The sequence below is a fragment of the Bos indicus x Bos taurus genome, chromosome 16 (assembly GCF_003369695.1).
Source record: "Bos indicus x Bos taurus breed Angus x Brahman F1 hybrid chromosome 16, Bos_hybrid_MaternalHap_v2.0, whole genome shotgun sequence".
NCBI lineage: Eukaryota > Metazoa > Chordata > Mammalia > Artiodactyla > Bovidae > Bos > Bos indicus x Bos taurus.
In genome coordinates, this window is record NC_040091.1 from 44089378 (window position 1) to 44102895 (window position 13518).

Consider the following 13518-nt stretch of genomic DNA (forward strand, 5'->3'; position numbering starts at 1 on the left):
GGGTGAGGAAGGTCCCCTGGAGAAGAGCATAGCAACCCACTCCAGGATTCTTGCCTGGAGAATCCCATGGACAGAGGAGCCTGCAGGGCTACAGTTCATAGTCGGACACGTCTGAAGTGACCTAGCACTCACACACATGCATGGCTGATGGCTGACCTTCCCCCAGAGATCACTGATACCTGGGACTCACAGGATGGAAGGAAGTGCCCCAGAGAAACACAGCTCATACATTCGCTCACATTACTTTTTTTTCCTTCCTTTTTTTGGGTAATGAAATAGTAACCAAAAACCCAGAATGATCATCAGTGAACAAGTTTACCTAGCCTTCCCTACTGCCCCTCTCCCCCAGGTCTGTAGGAAAAGGGTGTTTTCAGCATTAAATCCATCACCAGATCCTTATTATAACACCCCCTTCAACATGCATCACTCAGAAATACAGGTCTCCCCTGATTACTGCTTTAAAGCAGTTACTTTAGTATTGCATTATGGAAGGATATTTAGGATTCAAGTTTTAGAGAAATTTTTATTAAACTGACCCCACCCAAGGTTGAGTTTTTCCCCCATTTGCCTCTTTCCTGTGTCTGTGCAGCCAGTGGTAATACAACCAGGTAACAGGTAAAGCTAGCGAAGCACTTGGGATGGTTTGAGATATTTCAGTCATTATTGAGAAATAAGTGATTGAAAACATATGCTCGTAAAAGCTCTAGTTTTGCAGAAAAACAGAACTCTGCCTGTCATCTTGTGTTATAAATTCAGAGGTAACTTATCAACTTTGCAGAAATTGGGGTTTTGTTTTTATTATGAGGAAATATGTGCAGCCTCTCACATACCCGTATGGCAGTTGCACAGGATTGGAAAAATCCTCTGAGAGCAGATAGACTTATGATTTTATCCAGACTGTCATTACATTGGGCCTGTCTGCCAGAAACTGCAGGCTCCGAACTGAGAGTGATGGCATAGTCTGTGGAGTGAGTCAGAGGAGGCGGGTTTGGAAAGGGAGTTTCCAAAGGAGTGCTGACAGCGGAAGGTAGCGGGACCTGTGATCCTCAGACTTGGCAGCTGTGACCATTCTGGGGGAAAGCTACCTCAGAGTGGAGAAACGCATGTTCTTGCTCTGTTTTCTCTTCCAGTCAGGTTGTGTAAATTGCTGGAGGAATGTTAGGATAAATGTTAGAATCTAAAGCCTTAGATGGCTTAGGAATTTTTTTCCCGTTCCATCTCTTCTAAGAATCATTATCTGTTGTTAAGGGTAAAAGCCTCTGGGTTCATATTTATGCATATTATTGTTCTTAAAGCAGTCAGAGTTCATTAAAAGGGAGTGGTTTATTGATGAAATGGGAGTCTTAATGTTTTTATTTATATGCATTTAGATCCACTTCAGTGCTAATAGAATTTTCTTTGATATTGGTCATGTTCTGTGTCTGTGGTGTCCACCTTGGTACTACTAGCCACACAGGACTGATGAGTACTTGAAATGCAGCTAGTGTGACTGAGGGACCGAATTTTTAATTTCATTTAACTTTAACTAATTAAATAGCCACATATGTCCAGTGGCTACCATATTAAACAACACCGCTCCAAATTAAAGCTCTTAAGTAATTCGCATGGCTGTCAGTGAATAATGTCAGAGGGCGTTCTCTTGTGTACAGACATGTTAATAGTTCTAAGAACGTAAGCTTTTATTTATTTATTTTTTCAGAGAAAGTTGGAATGAAAGTGGGAGTATAAAGGTACATCTACTGTTGTGTGACATGGAGAATTACAGTTTAATTTTTCAAACAATACCCCCAAAGGTAGCCTTTTTAATGTATTTAAGAAGACTATTAATGAGAACCACATTATTCTGCTCTAAGAATCTGTGCTCTTTGATTATAAGAAGAAAACTTGTTAGTGGGTAATGAAAAATGAAGTCTAATTAATAAATGGATTTTGTTCATTCATCAATCAGATAGTTGATTGCTTTCAAAGTTAACATAACACAGATTCCTGCTCTCAGGAATCTGAGCAGAAACCAGGAGACCATGCTTGTACTGTGAGAGCCCTTTAGAAAGTTCATGGATTCAGGATTATTTTCTAAAACCTGATCAAGGGTTAAGGCATATAGCTCTCAGGAATCTGAGCAGAAACCAGGAGACCATGCTTGTATTGTGAGAGCCCTTTAGAGAGTTCATGGATTCAGGATTATTTTCTAAAACCTGATCAGTGGTTAAGGCATATATTGATGTGGCCTGTATTTGGGGAATCAGACTCCTATCAAGAACTCCTGATATTAAGTGCAGTTAAGTTGTAGAATTTCTATTACTCTTATCCACAACTCAGTCTGTTTTAAAGAAGAGCGAGAGTTGGCATCGATTATTTATATATTTTGTAATGTGATGAATTACTCTGGATTTTTACTGTGTTTTCTACCCAGTTCTGATATTCTGTAATATTCTTTAAAATGCTTCTTACCTGTTCATATCATATCATTTGTTTAAAAAAAAAAAAATCAAAAGTGACAGACCTACAGGGAAGAAGCAACACATCATATCCATCTGGTTAAAAAAAAAAAGCAATCTAAAACAAAACTGTAAATTACCAGTTGCTGAAAATGGCACTTGTGTCTCTAGGTAGGTAGTTGTATTGTTAGTCAATTTGCACATTGCAGGATAAAGCAGGGAGGAGAATAAAGAAAGGGATCTATGCCTTTTCCCCAAGGTCCTGTAGGTCTGATAAAATTAACTTGAATCAGAAGTGACAGTCTTTCTATTGACAGCATTTGAGAATAAATTTCTCTGTTTTCTGAAGTGAGAACGAAGATTCCTTTTGAGAATGCGGTTGTAACCCTATGCTCCATTTACATTTCAGCCTTTCGGCTTGCATTCGTCAGTTGCTTTTGACATTTATGTTCTCTCGCGCTGCATATTGCCTTGCTTGCATTTTCCAGGTGTTCATAAAGGTCACTAGAGACTAAAACTCCTCAATGTATTATGCGTTTACATTGGACAGTAAACTGAGCTTCTGATGCTTTTGTGGTTGTAGAGTATGGAATGAGTATTTTGCTGGTAGGTTTAATTTTTCCTCGAAAACAAAATTGAGACTTGTCAGGGAACTTGACTTTGAACAGTTTGAATACAGATCTTATTTAATCAGGCAGTTCAGTTGCTCTACCATCTTTATCTTGCACTATATGAGAGGAAAGCTTAGAAAAAGATACCTGTGGTATTGATTAATCCTGCCAGTGCATGGCCAATAAAGTCTTGTTAACGGATTTACCTGCTTCTTGAAGAAGTTCAGTTTCTGCCCTCTTCAGTTCTGCTCAGTGTTATCACGGTTATTGTCCATTGCTGTGAACCCGACAGTTGCTCTCATACTTTTAAAAATTTAATTTGAAAAGCTCTGAGGACACAGCTTTTCTTTTTTCCCCCTTCCCTGTATTACTTTCCTTCTGATGATAATGTTCAGGTCTATAAGTCAAAAGGTTCTTTTATAGTCTAGTGGGAGTTACAGGGCAGTGTTAATAATTTATAAATGTCAAGATGAGCCCTCTCTTAGGCCAGGGGTCTATAGGAAGAGCTTCAACTTTTGTACATATTAGTTAATAACAGATTGTGTTTTAAATGATACTGCAATAGATTTAATTTGGATGTGCTTTAATATAAACTAAAGCATCACATTCTTTCACCTCATTCTTTAAAGAAACATGCTAATTAATTTTTCTTATTTTGACACTTATTGTTGGAGCCCTTTATTTGTTTCACAGATTAATGGGTTTCTCCGTTATGGCCTTCTTTCCAAGATCTTGACTGATACTTGCTTTAGAGGGGTATTGGAAACCCAATACCGTCTTAATGGCATTCTCTTCTCATTCTCCGGAGGGCCTGGTCTGAGAGGTAAATGAGTTTTTTATTTGAGAATCTGTTACATTCTGAGGGACTGTGGTATATTATCTGTGGTGTGAGGCCATTACATCATCCTCTAAAGCTTCTTGTAGTAAACAAATTAAGCTGCTGTATTGTAATGGGGACTGTTTTATTCCTGGGTGTATGACTGTTCCTCTTATCAAGAAGGTAAAAATAGAACATTCTATCCTCCATAGGAATTTATTCTACTTATTGCTGATAATGCGCGCATGCACACACACACACACACACACACACACACACATTTATTCAGGGGTTTCTTTTTTTGATAGATAAACTTGATATTTTTCCTAAGAGTTATTTTTATTTTATGAGGAGACTCATAAAATAAGTGGGATTAACTGACTGGGGCAAGAAGCCAGGCGCATCTGAAGCTGGGCGGGAGAGGCCGCTGCTGGTCGCCATGGGAACTTGATGGCCCTCCATAGGCCCGTGCTGTGCATTTCCCTCCACAGTTTCCTTCCTTCTACCTGTAGCTTCCTCATTGTCAGTTTCCAAAATGGAAAAGTGCATTCAGCTTATTGGTGTTGCACTTTTCGCTCTATGTGTCACATATCACTTGACTGCTCCTGGCAGTCTTGGATACCACTTTGGCCATGGAGAGACCTTAGTGCTGAGAAAAACTTACCAATGCTGCCTTCATTGCTGACGAATGATAGCAGCTAGATAATTACATGTAAGAATCCTTATTTAGAAATCTAGACTCCATTTCTGGACAGTGACCCTGCCCCTCCTTTTCTGGCTCTTCCTACTCTGAGTGTTAATGTGATAAGTCATTAGGTGCCAAAAAGTCTGGGGAAACTGCCTCAGTCAACTGCAGAAGAACATGCTCGCACTGTCAAGATTACCTGGAGCTCATGCTTCCTGCTGTTAAACATACATTTGTTGTTGTTTAGTTGCTAAATCGTGTCCAACTCTTTTGCACCCCCATAAACTGTAGCCTGCTAGGCTCCTCTGTCTGTGGGATTTTCCAGGCAAGAATGCTGGAGTGGGTTGCCGTTTCCTTCTCCAGACAATCTTCCCAACCCAGGGATCAAATCTCCATCTCCTGCATTGGCAGGCAACTTTTTAACCACTGAGCCACCAGGGAAGCCCCCTCCACATACATAGAAGATATTTGTATAGTGTACTGGGTAAACTGGAGATATTTTGGGAATGTCTGTATAGGACTTTGTGAAAAATTCATTACGTGTTTTCCCCCTCATTCTTTCATTGTCAAATATAGACATAATTTTCCTGATAACACACATATTTTGAGTCCAGTTAAACCTTTTCACATCAAGTATTTAAAAACAAAACGCTCTCATCCCCTGACCCCCATTTGACTCAGCACTTCTTTAGGACTCAAATTATGAGACCAACTAAACATCATTGTATGAAAAGGCAAAAAGATAGGACATTGAAAGATGGACTCCCCAGGTTGGTAGGTGCCCAGTATGCTACTGGAGATCAGTGGAGAAATAACTCCAGAAAGGAAATCAGTCTTGAATATTCATTGGAAGGACTGATGTTGAAGCTGAAACTCCCAATTCTTTGGCTACCCGATGCAAAGAGCTGACCCATTTGAAAAGACCCTGATGCTGGGAAAGATAGAAGGCGGGAGAAGGGGACAACAGAGGATGAGATGGTTGGATGGCATCACCGACTCTATGGGCATGAGTTTGAATAAACTCTGGGGGTTGGTGATGCACAGGGAGGCTGGTGTGCTGCAGTCTGTGGGGTTGCAAAGAGTCGGACATGACTGAGCAACTGAGCTGAACTGAAACATCACTAGTGAGACTATTAAATACCATTTTTTTTTTTCCTGGAATTGAACTTTTGTTTTGAATTCATATACTTATTTACTAAGAAAACTTCTTAAAACAACAACAACAACAAAAAACTTCTTAAAATCCATTAACGCTCCTTCATTAATTTGCAGGGTGAAAAGGGTCTCCCCGTTCCACCCTGCCCAAGTTCTTTGAAATGGGGTGGGAGTGGAGAAGGTGTTCCTGTCTTATATGTCCTCCTGAAGTAGAGACAGGCGAAACTGTAGCAGGCTGGATTTTATGAAATGCAGCATTTGGTAACATCATTAATATGTAATTTGTCTGTAGGCAACTGTTGCAGATGTAGCGAGCTTCTTTGTGAATTAAACAGTGTGTTGTTTTTACCTCAGGATTTCCAGAAGGTAGTCTGAGACAGTCTTTCCATCATCCTGTCACTGGCACTTCACCCGCAGTTCACGGGTATATTTGGTCTGTCTGTAATATCTTAACTTGTTTCTGAGTATTCTCTTGCTAGCTTGAGTGTTTCATCTCCTGTAGTTTGTTTCTACATCATGCGTTCTCATGGTTGTTGGTGTAGGGATTGCATATTGAAGACTCCCAGGTTTCAATCTCTAGCCCACAGCTTTTTGACCTCTCAACCTGAACCTGCATTTCTGCTTGGATATCGCTAGGCATCTCAAATGTTCCAAACAGAATTGCAGTTTTCCTTTTTCCTTATCGGTGAAGGAAGTTCTGCTCTTCGGCTACTCAGCCCAAATTGCGGCCTCCACTCTGCCTCTTCCCTTTGTCTCACATCGCATGCAGTGTAATAGCAGATTCCCAGGGCTCTTCTTGCACAACCTGCCCGCAGTCTGGCCTCTGCTTGCCCCTGCGCGACTGACACCTGGCCTGAACTCAGTTTCCTAACCCCGCAGCAGCCAGAGGGAGTCTGTTCAAATGTAACTCAGATCACTGCTTCTCTGTGCCAAAACCGTACAGAGGCTTTTCTTCTTTGTTGCCACTGTTTCAGCCGCTTTGGCCTTCTGATGCTGTTTGGATGTGCTGGCGTGCACATTTCAGGCCTCTGTACTTTTCTCTGTGCTTGAAATGCCTTCCCCCAGATAACCATATTTCCTGCTGCCTTACTTCCTTTAGGTCAAATGACCCCTTATCATTGATTACCTTGAGTAAATCCACACCCTTCTGTTCCCTTTTGCCCAACTTTGTTTTTCTCCATAGCACTCACTCATTACCAGCTAATATACTGTGTATTTTCTGGTCTTGTGTGTTGTCTGCCCCTCCCCTACTGTACTGTAAGCCTCTGTGGTTAGAGATTATGTATGATCTGGTTGTGTGTGTGTCTGTAGCTCCTGTGGCAGTGCTTGGCCCCTAGTAGGTGCTTAATAAATATTTATTGAATGGAGGAATTCACAGTGACTTTGGACATTGGTGTTTCTTTGATGATCATTGTTACCACTACAGCATTTAAGTGTTATGGTCCAGTGTCCCCTCCCTCCCTGGTCACTACCTGGTCACTTGCTTGTTCTTGGCATCTTGAATTGAATAATTGAATAATTTAAGATGCCAAGAACCAGTGGCTCTTTTGCTTTTCTCTTTGAAAGACATCAGGTTAACAAAGATGGCAGGGTAATACATCTGTCAACCAAGAGCACATCATGCACAGTTAGAACAGCTCAGTCCAAGAAAATGGCACACTGACTTCTGGTTTAGATTTACACTTTTGGTCAGAGCTACTTTTCCTTTTCATCTGAGATTCAGATTTTAAGTGTTTTTAGAAGGACTGCTCTGGTGGGTTTTATAGTTTTATTTTTCCCCTGATATAATTTGTACCCATGGATTAGAAGTGTATTATGAATGCTTTTGGCTTTTCATATATGTGTGAAGTGTGATTGTATTAAGTATAAAATCCACCCTGTCATTTCCTTTCATCAGCCTCTGAGAGTTTATGTGCCATGGTTGCAAATTAACTGAATCTGGGGGCTCTGCAAACTGAAAGAAACCCTGTCCAACTTATCTGCTTTGGAACATGTTGTTCAGAGGTAGTAAGCCTGACCAAGCATTCCTGCATATTAAAGATTACTATGGTCCAAGGAAGGTTCTCTTTCATTCTCAGTGTTACATGAAATAAAACTTCTCCTTTGTGTTTAATTAACTCCTCTGCTGTTACAGCATTAAGAGGATGTTTTTCTCAATTGCAGAGGTGGAGCCAACCCATGTGAATTTTATAGCTAGGTGCATTTTTTTTTTAAGCTATAGCAAGGCCTGAGCTGTTTTTTTTTTTTTTTTTAAATAAGTTTGTAATGTTACTGTTTGTGTGTGTTTGTGTTTTAACAGCTGTAATGAAATATAATTCACATAGTTTACCCATTTAAAGTATACAATTTAATGGCTTTTCATATTTTCGCAGATACATGCAGGCATCACCATAATCAATTCTGGAACCCTTATATCATCCCCAAATGAAACTCATAACCATAGCAACGCCCACCCGCACCTCCAGGTCTGCTTTCTGTCCCCATGGATTTGTCTTCTCCGGACATTCCATTATGTGGGATCATACAGTGTGTGGTCTTCTGTGACTGGCACTTTTCACATCACATAATGCTTCCCAGGCTTACCCATGTTGTAACATAGATCAGTATTTCATTTCTTGTTCTTGCTGGATAATGTTCTGTTTTATGGATATACCATATTTTACTTATCCACCTTCTTGACTTTTATGTTTCTCTTTTATCCATTTGGTTTTCTGTATGTGACCATGCTTTGAGAGAGTGTGTGCTAAGCCACTTCAGTCATGTCCATCCAACTATAGGATACCGTGGACTCTAGCCTGCCAGGCTCCTCTGTCCACGGGATTCTCCAGGCAAGAATACTGGAGTGGGAAGCCATTTCCTTCACCAGGGAATTTTCCTGACCCAGGGATTGTCTCCTGCATTGACAGGCGGGCCTCTTTACCACTAGCGCCACCAGGGAAGTCCTTGAGAGAGTGAGTTCAGGAATTCTTTCATCTTTCCCATTAGGGGCTTGGCTTCATAGGCATTTGGTTCTTGGCATTGAGGGCACCAGTTTTTCTCAGTTAGTTGTGTGCTCTCAGAAGCATCCATTTGGCCCCAGGCCAGAGCAGGTCACCACTTGAGTAATAGTACTCTTTATAACCTTCAGGGCTTGCCAGGAAGCATCAAGATTTTCAGAATATTTACTTCTGTTTTCCTAATTCAGCTTCACACATCTGTGTAATTTCTATGTCAGGAAGTGTTTTGAGTTAGTCCAATTTATTTCAGAGAATGAAGAACATGCCATATTATATGGTTTTCATAACAATGTTTGCTTATGAATTCCATATTGGTCAAGCATAATTCTGCATAAAGCAACACAGCTGCTTAACTCTTTGAAATCTCTGTGATGGACCAACAGTTTTATTCATTTAAAGCAGCAGTTCTCAACTGTGAACAACTTTGCGCCCCCACCCCCACCCCCCTCACCCATCCCAGAGGGTATGTGGCAGTATTTGGAGATATTCTTTGTTGTCCTAATTGGAGCAGTGGGTTGTGCTGCTAGAGTCTGTGTAAGTGGAGACCAGGGATAATGCACAGGACAGGCAACCCCCTGCCCTCCCTTCCCCCAATAATCTGGCTGAAAATGTTAATTGTGTCACCGTTGAGAGGCCATGGTTTAGAGTAAGCAGTGAGTATTCCTTAATTACTTAATAGAAGAGACACAACTGTAGGCAACATGTAAGGCAAAGCATGTCGTATGTAATTGGGAAAAGCTTCACTTTTTAACAGTATAGAAATCAATTGCTTGTGTGGATCAATTTGTGTGTTCTTTAAAGAAAGGGAGGGTTTTTAATTTTTTAAGAGAGGTATGTGGGGGAAGCCACTTGGGTATCTCATCTTTGGGAATTGCTTATTGTTGCTTCAAATAAAAAGATTATGTGTTGTTTGTTATTTAATTGGGTTGTTGATCATAACCTGGAGTTTTGCTCTTCTGGGTACTTTCCCTACCTTTGCAGGTTGTATGTTTTGTTGTTATTGTGTCTTTTTGGATACTTGTCAGAGTTCACCAATCTTAGTTCTGTTTTTTCCCCATAGTCTTCTCAGAGAGTTGAAGAAGAGCTGCTTTAAGCATTACACCCACTTGTGATTAAGGCGTGTTCATTCTGGGCCTCCTTCTGTTTTGATACCACAAAGGCTGCTCTCTGGATTTGACTAATGCGTCCCATCTCGGTGATTTAGGTTCTCTTAATAAGATGTGTTCCAGGAATGAGTATTTCAACTCACTGAATATTTAAACAGATAGAGTTTAAATATTTACTACCCCCAAACATAGAGAATCTTCGGAGGTGCACATACAGCCGTTTGCTTGTAAATGGTTGAATTTGTTCGGGTGGGAGAACTTCACACTGGTTTATTTTCATGTGGGAGAACTGCTCTCAGGACCACATCTGTCTCAGGTAAAACCCTCTGACCTCTGCGTGGGCTTCCAGATCTGCTGACCTCCTGTTTCCCATGCATCTCTGTCAGTGATTCCCCAGCCTATTTTGAAGTGTTTTCTGCAGCAGCTTGCTGTTGATGAGTTCTTATCCAGGGAGTCAAGTATTAGAGTGACCTTTCCTTTCCAGAGCAAAAGTCAGTCCATTTTCATTCCCAGGCTGTTGGTATAAAAGGAACAGGAAAAAAACATTGATTTTCCTTTGAAAGCATTCACCTAGATGCCTCCTTCTTTCTGTGTGTTCTGCTGCCTGCGGCCCCACTGAGTGGGTAGATCACTCCGGTCTTGTATACTTGGACCGACCCATTTTGTTCCTAAAGGAGAGAGTAAAAGCATTTATTGAGGCATCGTACATGTAGAAATGGCAAAGGCAGAAGTTCTTGAGGATCCTGGTTCCTAATTTAGGCTTTTGGAGGTAGTGGATTTGAAAGCAAACTTGTTGGAATGGCACAACAGCTCTTGATGTAAAGTATCTCCTGTTCCCCAAAATGTTATTTTCATCTTAAGAGTCTGCAGTAACAATGTGTGCTTAGCAACTGTATTGGCTTACTTGGCTTTTAAGGCCGTGTAATTGAAGGCAATGTAGCCTTGTGGTTAAGAGGATGGGCTCTTAAGTCAACACTCTGGGTCTAACACAGAGCTGGGTGATTTGGGTCTCCTTGCTCAGCTTCTCAGTGCTTGTTTTTGCACAGGGAAAATGCACACAGCCACAGCATCTACTGAATAGAGCTACAGCTAGGGTGGTCATGTGACCTGCTTTTATGTTTTTCCTGCACAATTATTAATCTTTTTGCTTTCAGATATGTCCCAGTTTGGATATAAATTATATTCTCATTCTCATTATAGTGAAGATTAAGTGAATTAACATGTGTAAAATGCTCAGTGCATGTTAAGTGCTCAGTGAGTGTTAGCTGCTTTATTATTTTGGGAGCTCTATTATCTGCTTCCCTCTCCCTCTCTACATAAGCTTGCTCCTACTAGCGTTACCCTGTATCTGCCATCAAGGACAAGGATTCAGTCACTCTTTTTGCCAGACCTCTAATGTTTCCTCCTCCTTTTGGCTCCTTCTCATTCTGTTCATGGTTTATAAGCCAGCTCAAGCAGCCCCTCAGTTAATTACTCATGGAATACTTTGTTTCCCAAATAAAGGTCTCATCATAATGCCCTCTTAATTGCCCCAGCTTATGTGTCAGAGAGAGGGCAGAGAAAAGTAATTTATTACTTGCCTGTAAGTGCCAGGTGGTGAGTTAGGATCTGAGAGTACAACACAGGGCAAAAATAGTCAGGGTCAGCCCCTCATGGAACTTCTAGCTTAGAGATAGAGACAGATGTTAGCCAAATCACACAAACAGATGTGAAGTTACAGTGGTAGAAAGTGCTGCAAGGGGATTTAACCTAGTCCTCTTGGGCAAGAAAGAACATCCTGGGGAAGTTGCTATTGCACTGGGACCTGAAGGAAGAGTTGGAGATACTAGACCAGGAGAGAAGAGCACCACAGACAGAAGGAAGAACTGGAGCTGTCTCAGTCCAGGTTGGTGGGTGTGTTCAAAGAACCATGGGAGAGGCAGCGGGTCAGCACGGAGTGTAGGAAGTGGGTGGGGGTGAGGCTGGATAGAAAGATAAGGGCAGAAAGAAAGGATCCTGGCGAGGGTTTGTTTTCTGTTGTTGCTGCTGCTGGGCTTTTCTCTGGTTGTGGTGAGCAGGGGCTGCTCTTTGTTGCAGTGTGTGGACTTCTCATCTTGTTGCAGAGCATGGGCTAGTTGCCGTGCAGCGTGTGGGATCTTAGTTCCCAGACTAGGGATTGAACCCGTGTCCCCTGCATTGGGTTTTGAGTTTCTAGTTAACAGTCCCAGATTTGGGTTTTAGTTACTGGAAGTGACAAGTCACTGAGTATTTTAAGGTGAGGATTGACTAGTCACATTAGCCTTTTGAAAGCAGAGACCTGGCTTCAGTGTAAAAAGAGAATTGTGAGGGTTCAGAGGAGTGGATTTCAAGAGGAGCCAGTTTGAAGTGGCACAGGAAGGGTACACTAGTAGCTTTTTGACTAAGGTTGAGGTGTTGGGGTTGCTCCCAAGTAGATGCATTTGAGAGAAATTTATAAGGTGACAGTGTCATGCTTTGTTGATGATGGAGGTAAGGCTTTGGTGTCCAGCTTGCCTAACAGGATGGTCAGGGGCACCAGTCATAAGACAGGCCATGTGGGGCCAGAGCCTGCCTTGGTTTTGATATGTTGAGGGACCTTTGAGACATCCCACAGGAGACTTCAGGTGGGCAGTTTTCAGACATCTGCCTCTGCAGGAGAAGTTTGGTAGGCATGTTCATTTGTGGATTGCCTGTGTGGATGTGGTACCTGAGGGCTGATGGACACAATGAGATGGACTGGGATAAAGTAGAGGATGAGAAAATAGGACTCTGCGCAGTGCCTAGAGAAACTGCTCCATGAATCGTAGGTCCAGTCCTAGAGGTGGAGGAACAGTGAAATAGACTCTAGGAGATGACTGTGCCGGGAATGCCCAAAGAAAAGAGCCTTTGCAGAAGAAGGTGGGGTGATTAACCCTGTCAGAGGATGCCTGGTGGTCACGTGATGAGAGGGACAAAAGCTCTAGTGGATTTGATGTAGAAAGGAGGCTGCGTCAACAGGAGTTGTTCCAGTGACTATTATGGTGTAGTCACGGTCCTTGTCAGTCAGTGGAGAGGGATGCAGGTTAACAGCAGGTGCCAATGGTGGGTCAGTGAGCGCCATTTTACAGGCAGGATGGGAAACAGTGAGGGGTGGACTTTGGGTGGGTCTGGGAGCTTCCTGGAGTTGGGCAGCAGGAATGCCAGAGGCTCTAAGAGTTGAGCAGAGATTAGGCCAACAGAGGGGAAGGGTCAGCTGGAGCATTCGAGAAGGGTGAGGTGGGCTGGAGAGGAGAAGGGGCGTCAGGAAAGGAAGGCCTCTGTGCTCTTTGAAAAGGAATGGTGGGCACTTAGCTGTTCATTATGTGGTGAATTGTATGGTGTGTGAATTATAGCTCAATAAAACTATTTTTTAAAAAGAACTAGTGGAAGGTCAGATGCTTGGCTGGCTGCATTGGAGGATGAATTGGAAGGAAGGCAAAAACAAAATTTTGTAGTCACAGAGACCAGTTAGAAGGCAGTTGTAGTAATCTGTGTGAAAGATGGTGATGGCTTGAAATAGGCACTTTCTGCGTCAGTTGGAGCAGTGGATGAATTACAGAGTTATTCAGGAGGCGATTGGTAGACCCCGAGAGCTGAAAAAACGCCTAGCGCATGGTTGGTTGGGTATTTGACAAATGTTAGCATTTCTTGCTGTGGCTGAATGAGGAAGAATTAATTGAATTCACTAACTGCAT

General features: G+C 42.0%; 1 protein-coding gene across 1 annotated transcript in view; it reads left to right on the top strand.

Annotated features, from left to right (window-relative positions):
• Positions 1-13518, top strand: part of RERE (arginine-glutamic acid dipeptide repeats) — a 303344-nt gene that overhangs the window by 24850 nt on the left and 264976 nt on the right.